This window comes from Ciconia boyciana, chromosome 12 (genome assembly GCF_034638445.1).
Source record: "Ciconia boyciana chromosome 12, ASM3463844v1, whole genome shotgun sequence".
NCBI lineage: Eukaryota > Metazoa > Chordata > Aves > Ciconiiformes > Ciconiidae > Ciconia > Ciconia boyciana.
The window spans coordinates 10384102-10402894 of NC_132945.1; positions in this window are offsets into that span (position 1 = coordinate 10384102).

An 18793-nucleotide genomic window follows, 5' to 3' on the forward strand; every position below is an offset into this window, starting at 1 on the left:
TATGACTTCTAACTTTGGCTTGATGGGTTTCCTATTCATCCCGTTAGCTTTCATAATTGAGGGGAGAGTCTAAGATGACAAAAACAGCAAGGAAAAAAAATTGTGTTGGCAACTGCAAGCTGTGTGAGCATTCAGACCGCCCCAAATGTGGGTGTCTGCAGAGTTACTGCAGAGAACGGCAATGTTCATAAGCAGATTACTGAGTCATGAGCATGTTTTGAATGTGATTACAAGCAGAGAGACAGAATTAGTCTTTGATTTCCATAAAAAATTAATGAGGGAGACAGACAGGGGCAGACAAATTGAAGAGTTCACTTGGTTAATTTTCTAGCCAGCAGCTATTGTAAATGTTCCTCTTATTTAGCAAAGAAAGATACTAAATCTATATTGGTTATGTTGGCCAAGAAAAACTATTAGTGTGCTAGAGGTTTACCTGGGGGCAAACTGTCAGCAAATTAAAAAAGCAACAATGTGCTCATTTTGGGACATTTTGATGCATCTTCCACAAGTGCAGTCAATTAAGAGCTCCTCTGGAAATTATGTTTAGCTGCTATGCTCCTATGCGGCAGCTCTGCCTTCGTGTGAGCACCAGGGGACTGATTCCCTCTCTTAAAAGTAGAGAGTCCAGTTGTGTTTTAAAAGGATATTATTTAAGTTATGCCCTGTTACAGATGGGATGGGATGGGATGAGACCATCATTAATGCTACAGATGCAGCAAGTGCAACGTCTCTAGGTTATCATTTTATTTATTTTATTAATAGCTGCAGGGCAGCTTATAATTGAAATAATACAACCCTAGCAGCAGGTCTCTGAAGCAAGGTAGTGTGGTTCACACCCTTTTCCATGGATTCTGTTGTGAATCTACCAAGGCCTAGTTACTGATTTTAACCAATATTTAACTACACCTTGCATCAGCCATGCTCCCTCAGCTTTCACTCAAGGCAGCCAAAATGCCACCATTTAGCAGAAATATCTACCGTTCCAGATCATTTGTGAGGAGCAGAGAGTTCTGTTGCTGTCATGTACAAAATGGAGATAGCTCTAATTTGCACAAAATACCAATGAACATTTTTGCAGAGATTTCTTATCCGGCTCTAATGTCCTGTATTTAGACTATTTACAGATGTTTAAATGATGAGATGATAAGTTCGGTCCCTATTTAAATGCAACTTGCAACAGAACAGTGGAAGCTATGCTTTAAAAGGCATAATTGCCCTCACTATAGAAGACACTGTTCCCACAGAAAATAGCTATGAAAGTTGTCTTTTTTAATTGTTTTCAACTTTTTTTTTTTTTTAAATCTTGCAAAATGCTGACTTTTCAGTGGGAGGCATTAAAACTGTTGTAAAGCTTATGATGGAAATGAGCATATCTGGCTGGATGTATTCAACATACTTTCTCTGTATAATAATGTTAACAAAGGTTCAGCTTTAGGATGAAAATATTTAGTATGAGGATATTAATGTAGTCTAGTTGTTTGCATGAATGTTATATAGAAAAACTCATGTCCACTATCTGTTGGGGGGAACAGCTTGCTGCAGTAAACAAGGTACTATTTCTTTAGAAATGTTAGAGAATTATTGGCAGTTAAGTCACATATTTAGTTTCTGCTTTTATATTCTCTGATAGTGGCTGCATCAGCATCTTTGTGCTACAGAAGTTCCATAAATAATTCATTTCTTTATTTAAATAACTGTGGATGTATTTCCAATTGGCATGGAAAAGGCCTTTATTTTCTGTATCATTGTGCACAGTTGTTGTACTAGCCTCTTATTTCAAAACATTTGTGATTCACTCAGAACACATCAGTAACTCAAATTACAACAAACTTAGCCTGAAATTTAATTAGATGATCAACAATCATAGTTCTGAACTTTCCTAATACAAAGTATCTTATTGCAGACAGTTTACAAGGCATTGTCTCTGCACCTGAATCCATTATTCTTGAAACAACATGGCAAAAACATTAAAAAATCCTCTTTTTTGGCCTCTGTAGAATAACAGTGGTCCGTGAGAGTCATTATGGATTAGTTAGTGATGTATAACTCATCTTTGTAAAGCAGCAAGGAATGTAACTGTCCTAATGACTGCCCTGGCTCTGCAACTCTTGCTCTCGTAGGGTTGGCCAGCCGCTGGCCACAGGGCCCCTCATGGTGAGCAGCACGTGGGGTATATATTTTGTTCTGCTTCTGTACAAAAACTAAGCCCATATAGTCTTCAAATCTACACTGTTCCCCTGCTCCTAGGAGAATGTCCCGAACACCTTCCTCTAGATTATGATGGGGCTGCTGTTCCATCAGGGCTGTGCCAAGCTGGACCACTAGTTTCTGTTTTCCAGGAGGTCGTCATATCTCACTTTCAGAGCATTCAGGCACGCAGAATAAAACAGACTATCTCACTTTGCCAAATACAGAGTAAAAAAATGTCTTTTGGTAGACCTTGAGAAAGTTTAGAAGTAATTCAGCAGAACTTGAAGCATCCTGTAAAGAACCACAAAAAAAAAAATCTCCAAGGTCAGCAAGCATGGCCGAGGTAGAGAAAGAATTAACTTAGTTATGTGAAGAGAAATAAAATAGGTAAATGAAAGCAATCAAGTGTGGGAGGCAGCCCCCACCACACACAGCACTTTACAGCTGGAACATGGACTGCTCATATTCACATTATTTATTGCTGAGCTGGAAAGATGGATATGTACCTGGGTTGTTAGAAAATTTTCAGGTTATAAAAAAAAAATCCACAGATAATGACATGCAGGATAGGTTAGAGCAGAACAGTAGCACAGGCAGGAAAAGACAGCACAGCCCAGAGAAATATGAAGCAATGCAGATACTCAACCAAAAAAGCAAGAGGAACATGTGCCTTGATTTCATATTGCAAAGCCCAAAAAGAGCCCAAGAAAAAGTGGAAACCCTGCTGACCAGCTTGTGAGGAAGCAAATGGTCTTTCAGTATATTTAGTTTTCCTGTTCCCAGGGGAAAAAACGACAGAGTGGTTAGGATTCTCCCCACCTTTCTTTTCAATTTTTATGTTCATGGGAAAGTGTTGCACAGTTTTCTCTGTAGGTCCTTCCATAATTTTTCTTTAAGGTTCTTTGTGAATATTAGGCTGTAAACCTTTCCTCCATCAGCTAGAGGCACCACCAGGCCCTTAGAGCTTCTCTTCTTCTTTCCATATCTGTTACTTTAACAGTTCCCTTGAGTGTGGAGAAGCACAGAGAGGAGCTCAGAGATGATGACTTCTGTGCAAGCTATATTAACTGTGAGTAGCAGCTGCACATGACCACATTTTCATACAAGTTTGTGTTTGCTGAGGTGGAACTGAGTTTGTGGTTGTGAAGTTTTTGCCTTTCTCAAAGGTGTGGAGGTCTCAGAGCCCGCAGAGACACCATCTCACTGACTGGGCAGCTCACAGAAGTGATGTGACCTTGGTGCAAGCCAATCTGTGCTGCTCAGGAGAGATACAGATGCTGCATCTAACAAAGCCCTGGCTGGACATACCTTTCCAGGTAAACATCATATTGAGCTAATAAGGAAAATAGTCTTTGGAAATGTTACATCATTCTTACCTTGTGTCTAAGGTTATCTGTGTTAGGAGGGATCCTGCTAACATGCATTGACTTTGGAGAGGTATGTATAAAATAGATTATGTACTTAGGTAGAGATTGTCTAAAACTACCAGACTTTAGAGATGGATGTTAAGCAGTGGGCTAAGCCCAGAACTTGAGCTGACATCTTTACAACATGGGCATGGGTCTGGCTTTTGGAATGCTTCTTATGGATAAGAGTACTTCTCACAAGGTTTATCTTTGGTGCAATTGCTCACATACAGATCTCAAACCCCAACTCACTGGTATGTGAAAGAGTAAAACTTGGGTCTTGCTCTGAATGAACCTGGAAACTTGCCAAGAGCAGGGTATCGGAGGGGAGCCTTTCCTCTAAGGGGACTTTGAGATCATCCCTCCAACTGATATGGACCCTGAGCCGCAAAGAAAGTAGGTATGGAAACAGGGTGATGGTGTCTCTCAGTGGATGCCTTTGACTTCTAGATTTATTGATTTATTGTGTACAATCTGTCTGCTTCTCCTCTCCTAGAAATATTATAATTTCTCTTCCTCTGCTAAAATCCTTAACCTAAAATATGTCAAACAGTCTAAGCCTTGATTATATATGCCATCAACCCTTCTTATTTAGAAAAGAATATCAGTGTCCCTTGCTTGTCTAACAAAGGTTAAGTTTAACCTTCAGGGCACAGTGCAAAGAACATCTGTTTATTCAGATTTCTAGTCTGGGGTCTGAGAAGCACAGTTTTTATTTGAGACCTCTCACTGACATTTGTTGACTTAGTTTGTACACACTTCAGTGTGGTTTCTTGTATGTAGAGGCAGTTGTTTAGAGTACAATATGACAGGATATAAATATATGTATATGGCCAAATTATTATTTCTCCAAGTCATTCCTGCTTGGAAATGGAAGGAGAAAATGAGTTTTCATGGTCACCAAGAAAGGGATGTGGAGCTGGACGCACTGGAATTCAGCAGCATATGAAGCAGAAAAAGAGAGGAAAAACAGTAAACCTGGCTGGTTTGAGCCTTTTGTCGCTGCAGGGAGCAGCTGCTGTTGGGGAGCAATGGGCAGTATCCTGCGTGCCAGAGCATGAAGGAGCTCAAACCGCTGTAAATGGGGGCTCTCAGCAGGCCCAAACCTCTCCTGCCTGTGTGGCTAGGTGGCCAGATTTGTACACTATGTCCATATGTCCTGGTTTCGGCTGGGATAGAGTTAATTTTCTTCCTAGTAGCTGGTATAGTGCTGTGTTTTGGATTTAGGATGAGAATAATGTTGATAACACACTGATGTTTTAGTTGCTGCTAAGCAGTGCTTACTCTAGTCAAGGACTTTTCAGCTCCCCATGCTCTGCCGGGTGCACAAGGAGCTGGGAGGGGACACGGCTGGGACAGCTGACCCCAACTGGCCAAAGGGCTATTCCAGACCATATGGCGTCATGCTCAGCATAGAAACTGGGGGGAGTTGGCCGGGGGGCAGCGATCGCTGCTGCTGCTCGGGGATGGGCTGGGCATCAGTCGGCAGGTGGTGAGCCATTGCATCACTTGGGTTTTTTTTCCCTGGGTTTTGTTTCTCTCTCTCTCATTGTTTTCCTTTTCATTACAATTTATTATTAGTATTAGATTTTATTTCAATTATTAAATTGTTCTTATCTTAATCCACAAATTTTCTTACTTTTGCTCTTCTGATTCTCTCCCCCATCCCACTGGGGGTGGGAGGATGAGCAAGCGACTATGGTGCTTGGTTGCTGGCTGGGGTTAAACCATGACACCATGCCAAATATAACTGTACCAGCATCACGTCATGCACTGACACCACTGCTTTGGACAGAGGACATCGCTACCACGTGCGCACAGGCTGCACCTCTGCTTGTGGGGGGGCACCTGGCCCCCATGAGGTGGCCAAGTCCTAGGTCACTCCACAAGATCCCTCAGTCCCATCCTCGCTGCATGTGGTTCCTTATCTGCCAACGCAATGCTGCATGAAGACTGCAAAGAAATGTGTGTTTGCAAGAAAAGCCTATTTCCAGTAGAAATTATTCTAAAAATTATTGGGAGCATTTTTATTGTTGTTATGATTGTATAGAGCTTCTCTTAATGACATCTAAATATGGGGCCAAACTTGAGCTGATGGCATCTCATTAAAGCCAACAGAATAAAAATTCAAATGTGTATCTTCCTCTAAGTGTTTATCTAGCAGCAGGAGCCTATTATCTTGTGTGACAATGTTATCTGCCAGTGACTGTGTATCTATACCAAATTGAAGGCAGATACATTTAAACATAGAGGATTCTGAGTGTTTCTGATGATCAAGATAACCAATAACCTGCTTAAAGGATCAGTGTAGCTTACTTAATGAAGTCAAATATTCAAATGTGTTTCTTCATTGTTAGGATTATTGCAGTACAGAAGCAAAATGGGGGCTTTTCAATGCAAGGTGCTGTATATAGATAGCTTAGATAGAAATTGATGTGTATGTATATATTTATGTGCAGAAGTGTACCCAGCCTATACTATCTCTCTCCTGAAGCACTTCACTTCTCTGTAGTACCACTCCCCAAAGATGAAAGGAAGCTATTGCTGTGTCTGTTTTCAGATGTTTTCCTTCAGAAAAATTTAAACGGCAAGCTCTCATTTCTGTTCCTTTGCAAGGCTGATCCCATCGGCTCAGGAAGCCCCTTGCTCTCTGTATGCTGCGAGGTGGGGGATGTACCTGCAACCCCTCACCTGCTGCTTGCACTGCCCTGCACTCTTTCCCTAAGCAGCTTCCCCGGCAGCATGCAGGCTCCGATCACTTTTGGTCAGGCCCCAAGTGACTGTTCTTTTGTTCTCCACCTCCTTGTAGGCAAATAAGTTTCCATCTCTGAAACTGGAGCACACTCATGATCTTCTTCCATAGCATCCCTCTAAGAAGAATCTCAAAAATGGGATAGTCTCTTATCTTCTTATGATAGAATCACCTCAGGAAACCCCAAACCATTTGCAAGGATGCCTCCAATTCCACACTAATATACTGTGGGAAAAGTCATCTGGATGTTGTGGTTTTTAAGGGACATTTGATGCTTGTAGACATTTCTCTTGAAGCAGTAAATGAAGATTCTTGCAAGGTGTGCTCTGAGCCTTTTATCACAACTCTCAAAAGCTCCTGTGCCTCTTGCCTGCAGCTCGAGAGACACTCCAGCACTCCCAGCCCAGCCAGCTGGGCAGCAGGGCTGGACCCCCCGGGCTCTGCGCATGCACACTGCTTCTCAGCTCATGCTGTCGCTTGTCATCTTGGCTGGTCCATTTGGACCAGCCTAACTACCTACTTGGCAGTTTGCACTGAACTGTCCTGGGCTGTGCTTGGTGGGAGCTGCTGCAGTCGTTCATAAGCAAAGTGTACTGGGAATCTCACAGGCATCTCTTGCAGGGTTCCTGTAGGTTTCTCCCTCTTTCCCCCAAAGAGTATTGTGATCTGCTGCTAGTAACTGCAGATCCAGTTTGCAAGTGGACAGTGCACCTTGGTTGGGCTGCATTTTTTAAATGCATGTTAAAACAGGCAGTCCTCATGGCTGATCAGGCCATCTGGTGACCCACAGCTGAGCTTTGTGGACCCACAGTGCCAGGCTCAATCTGCAAAAGCCCTCTGACTTCCCCCTGCCTCACTTCTGGTCACTGTGCTGTCCTCTGCAAAGAAGCAGTTTGCCAGCCTAATTTGTGGGTTTACTGAAAAATTTTCCCTATAAGAAGGTCTTGTGCCTTGCTGGTCACAGGCAAGCGAGAGCACAAGCATTCTTTCATGGCCTGTTATGTAAGTATATAAAATTATCACCTCCAGGGATGGAGCGTTTGTGTCCCTGTATAGGTTCTTAGGAAAAGCCAAGTTATTGCTTGGAAACCACACACCTACTTGAGGATGGTCATCTGCAGTGGAGCTGTCTATCCTCCAGCACTAGATGCTTAGGAAAAAACTCTTTGGAGGAGAACTGAGTGGAAATATTCATCCCAGCGTGACAAGGACGGGAAGGATACCCACAGAAGTTATTTGACTGCCTTTCTGTGCTCGGCCCTGCAGGAGGTATCTACAGCTAAATACCTCCTGTGAGGTGAGTACTCTGCTACGGGAAGGGAGTTGGCTCCAGCTCTGGGGGCTGCTCCAAACTGCATGGCACAGCATGACCCTTCAGTGCTGCAGCTGCCCTAGCAACCCAGGGCATGGGACCTGGCAGTGCCCTGCTGCTCCCACTGCCCCTGCAGGGGCTGTGGCCCCTCTCCACTGCCATTTCCCATTCCTCTGTGATGCTCCGGGAGAGGGTCAGGGACACTGTCTTTGCTCTCTATTACAGCTCAGAGGGATCTCTGCTTTCCAGGGCAGAAAATCTGCCTTCTTGGTCTTCCATTTCACAGCACGCTTCTTTGTGGGAGAGTTTCGAAAATGCACAGCTGAGCCAATGTACTCACTCAGGCAGTATGTAAGTGTTACATACAGCAAGTCGATGTACCACTGCCTTCAGGGTCCCATGGCCCTTGAGGTGTATTTCATTGACTCTGTATACATTTCAGTATCACTCAATAGGGTGAAAGCTTATCATCATTAATTATGAAGGTTTATGTTGGCAACCACTTAGTTCCTATGGTTACATCTCTAAGAAATTGTGAAATAGGCACTTCAAGGCTCTGGGCAGAGAAACAAATTGACTGTTACAGAATTCATGAATGATAATAACTCATTTACTTATAATTCTAATAAATAATTGGTGTAAAAATCATCTAGTGCAGCCTTAGAATGAGTAGGGTATTTAAAGGTCAGCACTGCTCTTAACTCTCCATTAAAACCCTCATATTGCAATAATGCATCCCAGACAGCAATTACAGTGTTTCAGAGTATTCACTTAGTGAATCAATAATCTGGTCCATTCCATAGGGCTGCCCTCCGTGTGTTCCCCTTGGCATCATAGCATGCTTTCTAGCCTGTGCTAGAACAGTGTTAGAAAACTCCATGTTTCTGGACATGCTAAACCTGTGCCATGGGAACAATATACACTGTCTTATTGTCTCATGCAGCCCTTTGTCCAGACCATAGCAGGATTCTGAAAGAAATGGTGCTCTGTGGCAGATAAATACTCCACGATTTGTCTATAAGGTCACCCCTGTTACCCGTCCCCATCAGGGGACCTGAAGCCTTCTTGTCTTTGAATTATTTTCCTGGCTGTTGTTCTCGTTATCCCTATCTTAAATTTTTCAGTGTTACTGGGTCCTGGAGTATCTGCTTTGTGTTGCTGCTTTTCTAACTCCCTTTTCCCCATACTTGCTTCTGGCTTGCATGCTTTTCCTTTTGTTACCTGTCCTCTGCTTGTCTTATGTGCAAGCAGGCACGCACCAGGCTTTGCACTATTTTAGGATGATCTACCATGTCCTGTCCTATTTATCTTGTCAGCACATGTAACAGTTCAATTTTTGTCACTCTTTCCCTGCACAGATCTTGCTTTGCCTACAATAAAATTTTTATTCCTTTTCTCCAGCTTGCTTCTTTTTCTACCTTCTCCCTTGAAAGATGGCTTTCCACAGTGAACCCTGGGTGAGGGAACATCATCCATTTCTATACTTATACTTTCATCTTTGCAGTACTACTACTCTGGAACTGAGATATCCTCACATTTTGCTTCTGTCCATCAGCAATATGTACGAAGTGCAGGCCTTCCCGAGCTGCCCATAGCAATGCCCAGTGGCTGCAGTTAGTTTAGAGCTTACTGATACGTTGAGTTGACTTTAAATTCCATGATTCCACGCGTGGGATGAATCAAGATGAATCACACAGCGATGGAGGTAATTCCTCCCATTAGCTGAACAATGAATCAGTTGCTATTTTTTCATAGTAAAGATGCCATTTTGTATGTGGTACTAAATTATGTTCCCTGCTAAAACCATGAGGCTGAATAGAGTGGTCAGTTTGTTACCAGCTTGCAGACTAACACAGTATGAATTTCAGCAATACAGCCTTCAGTGTAAGCAAATGGTGTTTAATAATTTGGGGGAGGAAGCCTGGCGCCAGGTCAGATGTCTGAAAACACCATCTAGAAAACAACACTAGAAATGTATGAACAAACTGTTGCTTCAGATGGGAAAACAAGCCCATCACACCCCAAATTTCCTAGTCTCTGTAGGTCCTGAAAGCAAACCCAGGACTCAGTTCTGCAGTATATGTTTGACAGTAGGTGTTGCTATCTGTTGGTGATGCAGTATATTAAAAAAAAAAAAGCAGAGACTGACATTCCTTCAAAAATATTCATAGAAATATGATGCTACCGGTAGTCATCTTAATTGTATTTGAAGTCCGTGTGCTGTATATTTAATGCATTAGCTGTGATTCAACATTAGTGTTGAGGAAAAAAGTTACTTCTTTTTGTCCCTGGGCCAAAACCAAGACGTGGACTCTCTCGAGATAAGGATGTAAAGCCCGGAGATGCTCTGGGCAGCTGTTTGCTTGTTTTCTGTCACTTCAAATTAGCAGGCTGTGATATGGAGGGAGGGGAGATACCAAAGCAATGAGGAGAAGTTGTGCTGTTGGGAGTGTAGGGTAGCAGGAGGATAACCTTGGAGTTAAGCCAGGGAATGGAGCACCAGAGCAGGCTCGGGAGCACTTAGCCCAGCAGACTACCCACTGGATCTCCTATAGCCACACATACATTTTTTGTCTTGCTGCTTTGCTGGCTGTGAAATAGCAGCCAGCTGGCTGCACATGCTTCATGAGAGCTCTCCTGGCTGGGAGGCGATTGCACGGCAATGCCAGTGGGCTTCAGTGGCTCCTTGCTTAAATGAAGGAGGAAAATTGAGAAGGAGGAGATGGGGTGAGTCCCAAGGCTGTTTGGCTAAAGAGTCTGACCAGTTCCATCTCTCTTACACAGCCCTTCTTCTCTGGGTACAAAATAGCCACCTTTGCCTATGATTTGACCTGTTTGGGAAATGACGTCACCTTCTTCTAGGTTTAAGGCTGAAAGATCTGCAACACAAACAGGAGCTTGTGCCCTTTATTCATTATGTCACTTCCAGTTTTAGCTAAATAAAGAAAATCCTTGCTTCACTTAAATTTAAAATGGCACCAAATCATGAGTCAAACTTGCAGTGGCATTTATCCAGTTAGCTGATGTTTGCTATAGGTTGAAGAGACTCATAAATACAGTTGTCTTCATGTCTCTGGCACAATTCTCGGTGCTCCTTGACAGTTATTAAGTGCATTAATTCTTCTGATGCTAATTTCTGTGTAGTACTGATGAAAAATGCATTTATCCCAAGGAGCTGGCACTTGGCAAATATCTCAATGGCAATAAATTAAAGTATGAAGTAAGTTTCTGTTGCCATGGTTTTCTTTTCCACTGATACAAACAGTTACAGTATCTTCACTCCAGTAGAGAAGCAAAACCACAGCCTGGATCACCCCAATGCACAAAATACTCTCCTCTCCTGGCTCTCTCTTGCGGTTTACCCTGCTGGTGCTCTCGCTCCTTGCAAGTCCCTGTACAAACAAATTATTCTTATGCAGTCTCACTGCACGCCCAGGCCCGGGAGGACTCCAGGCCCCTAAGAAGGAGAAGAAGAAAATGGATGGTGCTGAGGAGTGTGCCCACGCATCGGAGAGCTTCCCTGTGCCTTTCGCATGCTGTCACCTTGCTGCAAGGCAAACCTTGCCAACACCGCTTCCCTCTTCTTCAGCCACTGGGTGATGAGGCTAAAAGCAAAGTGGTTGAACTCAAAAAATAAAGGGAGTAGGTTCAGTGTTTGGTGCCCTCACGTTATTTAAGTTTCCTGAGGTTTCCCAGAGACTTTTGAGGGAGTGCACAGAAAATTCAATGGATTGACTGACCTGTGCCCTGCAGCAGAATTTTAGCTAACGGGCCCCGTTCTGCAGAAACACCTCGCTGTTTCCCAAGGGGAGACAACACAGGGTTGTAAACCAGCGCTGCTGTTTCCAAAAGAATAATGAGAAGCCATGGAGATAGCAGTGGTCAGAATACGTCCTTAGACTCTGGATAAAAGTAAAATATTGATTTGACAGGACCTTCTGTTGCACCTGCAGTGCTTCAGCTGTAGCATCATGCCAGTCCCATATGCAGGTACATGATGAGTAGCTCTGGTTGGAGGAAATGTAAGTCCTCAGGACTGCTGCTGAGATCTTCCGTCAAGCACTGATGCTGCTATCAGTTAAATCCAGACAGGATCATGGACAGCATATGAAAGCAAAAATTCCTAGCATCCTAACCAAATCTTGCCATTTAAAGCAATAATGGCAGCTATCTTGATCCAAGTTGAACAAGATCCTTAAGATTGTCTACTGGCTCATACAGCTGTGCAGGTTCCTCTAATATATCTTTTCTCTCTCATCTCAGCTCTGTCTTCTACTGGCCAAAGCAGGTGTCCATCATGTATGCACTATTGTTTTCACTATTGTCCTCCTGTCTTTGAAGGGAAATGTACACATAGGACACTCCGAGAAATCAGTATGTGCATAACTTTTACTGATAATCCTGTTATTAATGCAAAACCATTCACCCAAGAAAAAATGGAACAAATGCAGCTTCACAGAAGCTTGTTGCTTTCAGAAAAAAATAATAATGGAAATTGATTGCATGGCTGACCAGGTCTGTGCCAAGTTTCTTTCTTTGATGGACTATGGCTGGAGACAAAAAACTCTTTCTCCCTTAAAAAAAAGACTGCAAATAAGTTGGGTATTTTCTTTCTTTCAAATTGTGAATGTATCTTTGCTGCTGTATAGAACCACAGTTCTGGTTTTCCTTCAAAGCTGTCTTATTTTGTTGGTTTTATTAAGCAAGGCTTTTTAGCTGTTTTTGTTTAAAATGATAAATCTAGACAAGAACTTCCAGTGACATTTTTAGCCCATTTGAATATTGTTAAATATTTCTCTTTGAAATATACAAATACCATTTTCTGAATCAAATAGAAGAAAAGTCCCTTCTTTGCACTGATTCAGAGATACGTCCTCTCTCTGAAGCAAATAGCAACAATAGCGTTGCAAAGTTTCTAGTCATAAGATATATCAGATATATCAGTTTATATTTGTATACTTTCAGCAGAAAAAAGTACTTCTGAGAGACAAGGCGGAGCACAAACAAATAATAAATTATTCTGGATGGTATTTTTGGGTGACTGCTGGGCTCCTTGGCAGTGGGTGAGCTTGGTGTAGCTGGAGCACAGCCTGAGCTTCATCCTGCCACATGTCAGCATGCATGGATGGGAACACTGCTACAGAGGGTTTCATCCATGTTTCATGAGGTGTTCACATTGACAAAATTTGTTTTGTGTCTTAGAATCTTCAGAAAGAGGATCAGCCAGGAAAACTGGTTTCTGCAGCAAGTATTTAAGGTGCTGCTGCCAGTCCTCTCCCAGGGGTCCAGTTCTGCCTGTAAATCCTCATCACTCCAGCATCTTTCCAGACTTGGACATCGTATTTGTTATTGCGTCTAAAGCAAGCGCTGTGCTGGGAGAGTGGTGATTTCTGCTCTTTGACAGCCTGGGCTTGTGCTGCTGCAGCTCCCCCTCAGCTCAGAGAGATTTAGGGACATGGCAGCAAACAGCTCTTCCCTGAGATCCTCCTTTTATCTCTGGTTTAGTGCAGCCAGACCTCACTCTGCACTGGGTACCCCAGGGTCTCGCTGAGTGAGGAGTTTGCAAGATCAAGCCCTTGTAGAAAGGCTGATCATGTATTCTCCCTGTATCTCGACCTCCCCTGAAAAATAACATGCAAAAATATCACCAGGAGAGATTAAAGAAGCCTCATCTACATTAGTTGAAGCAAACTGGAGTCTTGCTCTAGCCAGTGCTGAGCAGAAATACAAATCCTGGGTGCCAGGATGCAATTGCTACCAGGCTACAACGCTTCTGACGACAACCTCCTTAGAGTCCCATCAGGATTACAGCACAGAGCTGCTATGGATTTTATATTTATTAATACACATAGGGCTTGATTTAAGCACAGCAGCTCAGCAGCAAAACTACCATTGATTTATGGTGCGGGCAAGAGGTCACAGTGAGATATACTCCATGACACGTGGGTTTCCCACATAAACAGAAAGGAGAAGCAAGGGAAAATGATCTGCGTGGTTGCAGGTAACTGCGAGTTAAAATATGATAGCTAGTTATCTCATTCTATATAATACATCTTTAAAAGTTAGATCATAGGGATCTGATCATATTTTTTTCAAAGAATGTTTGTTAATAGACAACACAAAGTCCTTTTTTTTTCTTGCTTCCATTTGTCAGTGTAAAAGTAAAAAAAATAGCATTGCAGCTCTTTTACTTTAAACAATGGCATATTGATGTTTCATACATTATTGAATACTTCTATTTTTCCCAGTGAGCTTTTTTCATTCTAATATCACCTGATCTTTGTGCAGTTAATTCCCTTGTCACCAAGCCATATAAGTACTGACCTCAGAATTTCAGAATAGCCTTGGCAAAAAAAAACCAACGAAAAACCAGTAGCTTAATTTGCATCACCATCGCTGAAGGCTCTGCATATTTTCATTATAAAAACCCAGTTTCAGCAGGCTGGACAATATGTATTGGTGCGGCTGTGTTCAGCTTTCAGGAGGGAATTTATTCTTAGAAATTAGGTCAAAGAATTTGGTTTGGCAGGACCGAATGAGAGTGGCTCTGGTTCAAAATAGAAAATTTGCAGGGTAGCTCATTAACTTCAACAATTAGGTTACAACATTCTTTATTTTCAAAGTGAGAATAAACTTTCATCAGCTAAGTTATCTAAAGGTGAACTGAGATGTACAGGTGGAATAAACAAACAGGAGCCATCCAGAAGCCAGAAAACGAAGCAAACTGACGTACAGATTTTTTTAATATACTTTTCCTGTCTTGCTTCCTTAATCTTTCATAGTGTCAGTAAAATCGGGTCTTTCTCAATGTTATATGTCATTTGTGCCATTAGCTTTGACATTGAAGAAAAGGACTTATAAGTTACACGTCTGGCTGGTGGAGAGGGGCCCTGAGCCTCCATGGACACAGACCTTTTCGGAAGAGCTGGTCAGAAGATCAGGGTCTAAAAATAAACACTCACATTGAAACCGTGCTCTTCTTCGCTTCCTTTTCATCCTGATCACGGAGACCTCCAGGGGATCTGTAGGGAATATGGAAGTGTAGTGGCAGGGCCAGGGTGGCTCGTTTCCCCCATCACGAAGAGGGCAATGCAATCACACGAGCCCTCGTTCACTTGTGTGCCTTCCCAGTACCTTCTTTAACGTGTCAGAGGCTCTTAATGATCCCGAATCTGCTTGGCTGAGAGTATATTAATTGGGCAATTCCCCTGAGACACTCAAGTACACAACATTTGTGAACACTTGTCAATTAACTTTTTCCTTTCAAGGACTAATGACTCTAAATAACACCTTGAGCACCGCGCCACATCATTGCCATGCCGGGGTGGGGGGACCTTGCACTCAGCACAGCTCTAGATCTGGAAATATACCTGCTAAGAAGATTGTGTCTGCAATGCTAAGCATTAAACCCATCAACATTTATACAGCAGGTAAAATTCATATCAAACCTGTCAGGCAGAATCTGTCACTGTGATGTTTCTAAAAGGTTACCAGCCTCAAGATACCTGTTTTTTCACTTATAAACAAGTTCTAAGATGAATCGTTTTGCAATTTGAGTCTTAGTCTACTGGTAAACGCTGCATTCATTATTGAATTAATACCTTTGTTTGGGTCCATCCACAGGCACTGCTCTCACACACACAATGAATAACAATCTGGAGGATCAAAAGGATAAGCCAGAAATGCTTTCACTTCAGAGAAGATGTCTGATTTATTTGACTGCCCTTTATTGGAGTTTCCATACAAAAGGCAAATTCTCACTGGGCAGTACTGGCCTCGGCGATGTGGTCTCTCTTCTGTGCAGCCTGCCCTTGACAGCAGCTACTGCAGGGAGCCTGGAGAAGAGCACAGATACCTTTTTTAATATACTGAAAATCTTAGTTGAACATTACTTCAACAATTATCAAATTGCACCTTCGCCCCCAGCATCTCCCTGCATGTGCTCTCTTCCCCCAGAACTGGGCTGAGGAGTGGAGCTATTAGAACCTTTAGGAAAAAAAAGCAAGCAAGAGATGAGCCTTTGCTCTCACCAAGTAGAAAGGGAAGATTCATAGCAAAATGAGTGGCATGCTCAGCAGAGCAAGATCTGGTATGCAGAGGGGTGTTAAACACAGCTTCTCTCCTGAAGCATTATTATGTGATGGACACAAAGCCAAGGAGGAGGTTACTGAAAGTTTATAGAGAACCACATAACCTGGACAGTTTCCTAATTCCTGCCACCTCTGACAAGCACTTTCTGCTCTCTGTTCAGCATCCCTGCCCCTGGTAGGGATACCTGTCCTTTTTCTTTCACACTAAGACATGCAAACTAGGGAAGGGAAATTTTTCTGATGTATGCATGATATTGTGAGAGGAGGAAAATCAACAGGTAAGAAAACCATCCAGGTGATGTATTTTGGGGAGCAGAATCCCTGAGCCAGCTCATGCCCTCCCCGTGCTGCTGCAGCTCCCTGCTGCAGTGTGCAGGTGGTGTGCTGGTGAGCAGATGATACGTGAGGAATGCAGGCAAAACTGATGCTTTGGCCATTTTCTGTTTTCTTTCCTTTGTCAGGTTGCAATTCTGCAGTTTTGACTCAGCTTCTGTTTGTAACAAAAGGTATTAACCAACTATGTTACCAGAGCGTTATCTTATTAGTGTGGCACAAGAGTTTCCAGCCTCATGACAATAATCTGCTGTAAAGGCAGAATCCTACTAAGCCACTGCATGATAAATACCCTCAGGTTGCTGAAAGTAATTGATATAAGCTGCAGCCGTGGCTAAGGGGAATTCCTGCAGAAGACTGTCAGGCTCCTCTGTAGCTCCTACATGATGTGGCTCTGAAATGACTAGTTTAGAAACCATGGTAGGGGAGCTCCAAAGGTCCCAGAGCTGTTTTCTGCTCCAGAAGCCAGGTGAGGAGGTGGCCAGTGCCCAGTGGGCTCTGTGATGCCCAGGTACCACGTTTTCTCTGCCAGCTATAGCTAGGAGGGACATGTACATGAGTCATGGTCCTGCTGCTGGTGCAAACATCAGGCTTGCTCTTTCCTCAGTGTAAAATGTCTATGTGAGTGGAAAATGAAGAAAACGTTGAAAAACCGAATGTGGTATTAGCACGTGATAGAACACCTAAGTGCTGCCTTTGCTTTGTAAACTGCCTGCTCTGTTACATAAAATTTGCTCTGCTTTTTTTCCCCCCAGTCTACAAAAAAACCCTATGCTTGTCCTTCTAATGGGAAATTAGTTGTACAGTAAAAATATTTACTGAGGCATGGAGACCTTGATCCATTTCCTGTTTGAATCAATAGAAAGGTTGCTATTGATTTTGGTGGTTTTTTGAGACAGGCTCTATGTTTTATCCATTTTTCAGTAGATGAATTCCCTGCTGATGCATGCTTTGTCAAGGTTAGCCCTCATTGTGTTTGTATGTCTTTTGGGAAGAAATAGGAGCATAACAGAGAGTAAAAATGGTCATTTCATAGGCTAGGAATGCACCATTAGAATATGAAAATGTGGATTGCAGTTGGTGGCTAGCATTGGTTTACCCTGAAGGCCTACAGGTATGACGGTCGAACTTGATATTTTTCATCCATGGTGTAAAAGCTGCCAACTCCTTTAAAATCTGGTGCAACATGACATTTGTGTCACATTTTATCTGCTTACATTGGTTTATGTTATGTCAACTGATGTGATATAACCAGACATAGCCTAATAGCTAGTGATGTGCAAAACAGGCATTTTTTTTCTTCTTCCTATGTTTAGGACTAGTGTAAGATATCACAAAAGGCAAAATAATCTCTGCCTTCATGAATGTGACATTGTGAGGGGGCAGCTACTGTAGGGTTATACACAATGTGTGACCCCATAATGTTCCCCATCTAAATAGCAACTCAGCTTCGCCTTCAGAAATGATGATGAAGCACAAGAAATCCCCTTAATGGCACTGGTGATTCCCTGTTTCCAGGCATCAACGGCAGTTTTTACCGAGGCGTTGGTGCCTGGTGGCTTAGTTCAATAAATACATATTAGAGGGCTCTTTCAGGCTAGCACGTGTGGAAAGAGGAGAAGCGTGCTTGCAAAGGGACCATGTCACAGCCCTGTATGTGGGAAATCCTGGGTAAAAGAGCTGTAGCAAAATCTACAGGGAGATGGGGCCAGAACGTCCTACTGGTATGTCAGTCCCAGCAAGTGTCCCATACCCTGGGGCTTCTTTGAGCACAGTGCAATTTGGAGGTGCTGTGTTTGTTTCTGTGCGAGTGAATCCATTTCCAGGTGTTTGGGGGAACAAAGCACAGTCAGCTACTGCCTGGCTGCTGAGGAGCGGTGCTGAGTGTGGCCCTGTCAGGGAGGGTGCACAGGGCAGCTCTTGGGGTTAGAAACCCTCACTAGGTAAAAACCCAAAGGCATGATGTGGCCTGTTGAGCTGTTTTTTCAAAGTTGACTCACTATGAGTCTAAATGCCATAACTCACAAGCACAGTATTTATTGTGTCATTTTTAATTTTACCACTACCATAAAACAATATATCAAATAGCCTTGGTGTCCATCATACTACCAACTTGTCATGGTTTAACCCCAGTCAGCAACTAAGCACCACACAGCCACTCACTCACCCTCCCCCCCAGCCGTGGAATGGGGGAGAGAATCAGAAAAAAACCCCAACAAACCGTGGGTTGAGATAAAGACAGTTTAATAGGACAGCAAAGGAAAAAAAAATGATGATAATAATAACAATAATAATGATGATGATAAAGGAATATACAAAGCAAGTGATGCACAATGCAACGGCTCACCACCCACCGACTGATGCCCAGCCGGTCCCCGAGCAGTGGTTGCTGCCCGCTGGCCAACTCCCCCCAGTTTCTATACTGAGCATGACATTGTATGGTATGGAATAGCCCTTGGGCCAGTTGGGGTCAGCTGCCTTGGCTGTGCCCCCTCCCAGCTTCTTGCTGGCAGGGCATGAAAAGCTGAAACATCCTTGACTAGTGTAAGCACTACTTAGCAACAGCTAAAACATCAGTGTGTTATCAACATTATTCTCATATTAAATCCAAAACACGGCACTATACCAGCTACTAGGAAGAAAATTAACTCTATCCCAGACGAAACCAGGACACAACTTCAGGCATAATAAAAACTATGTAGGCATAATA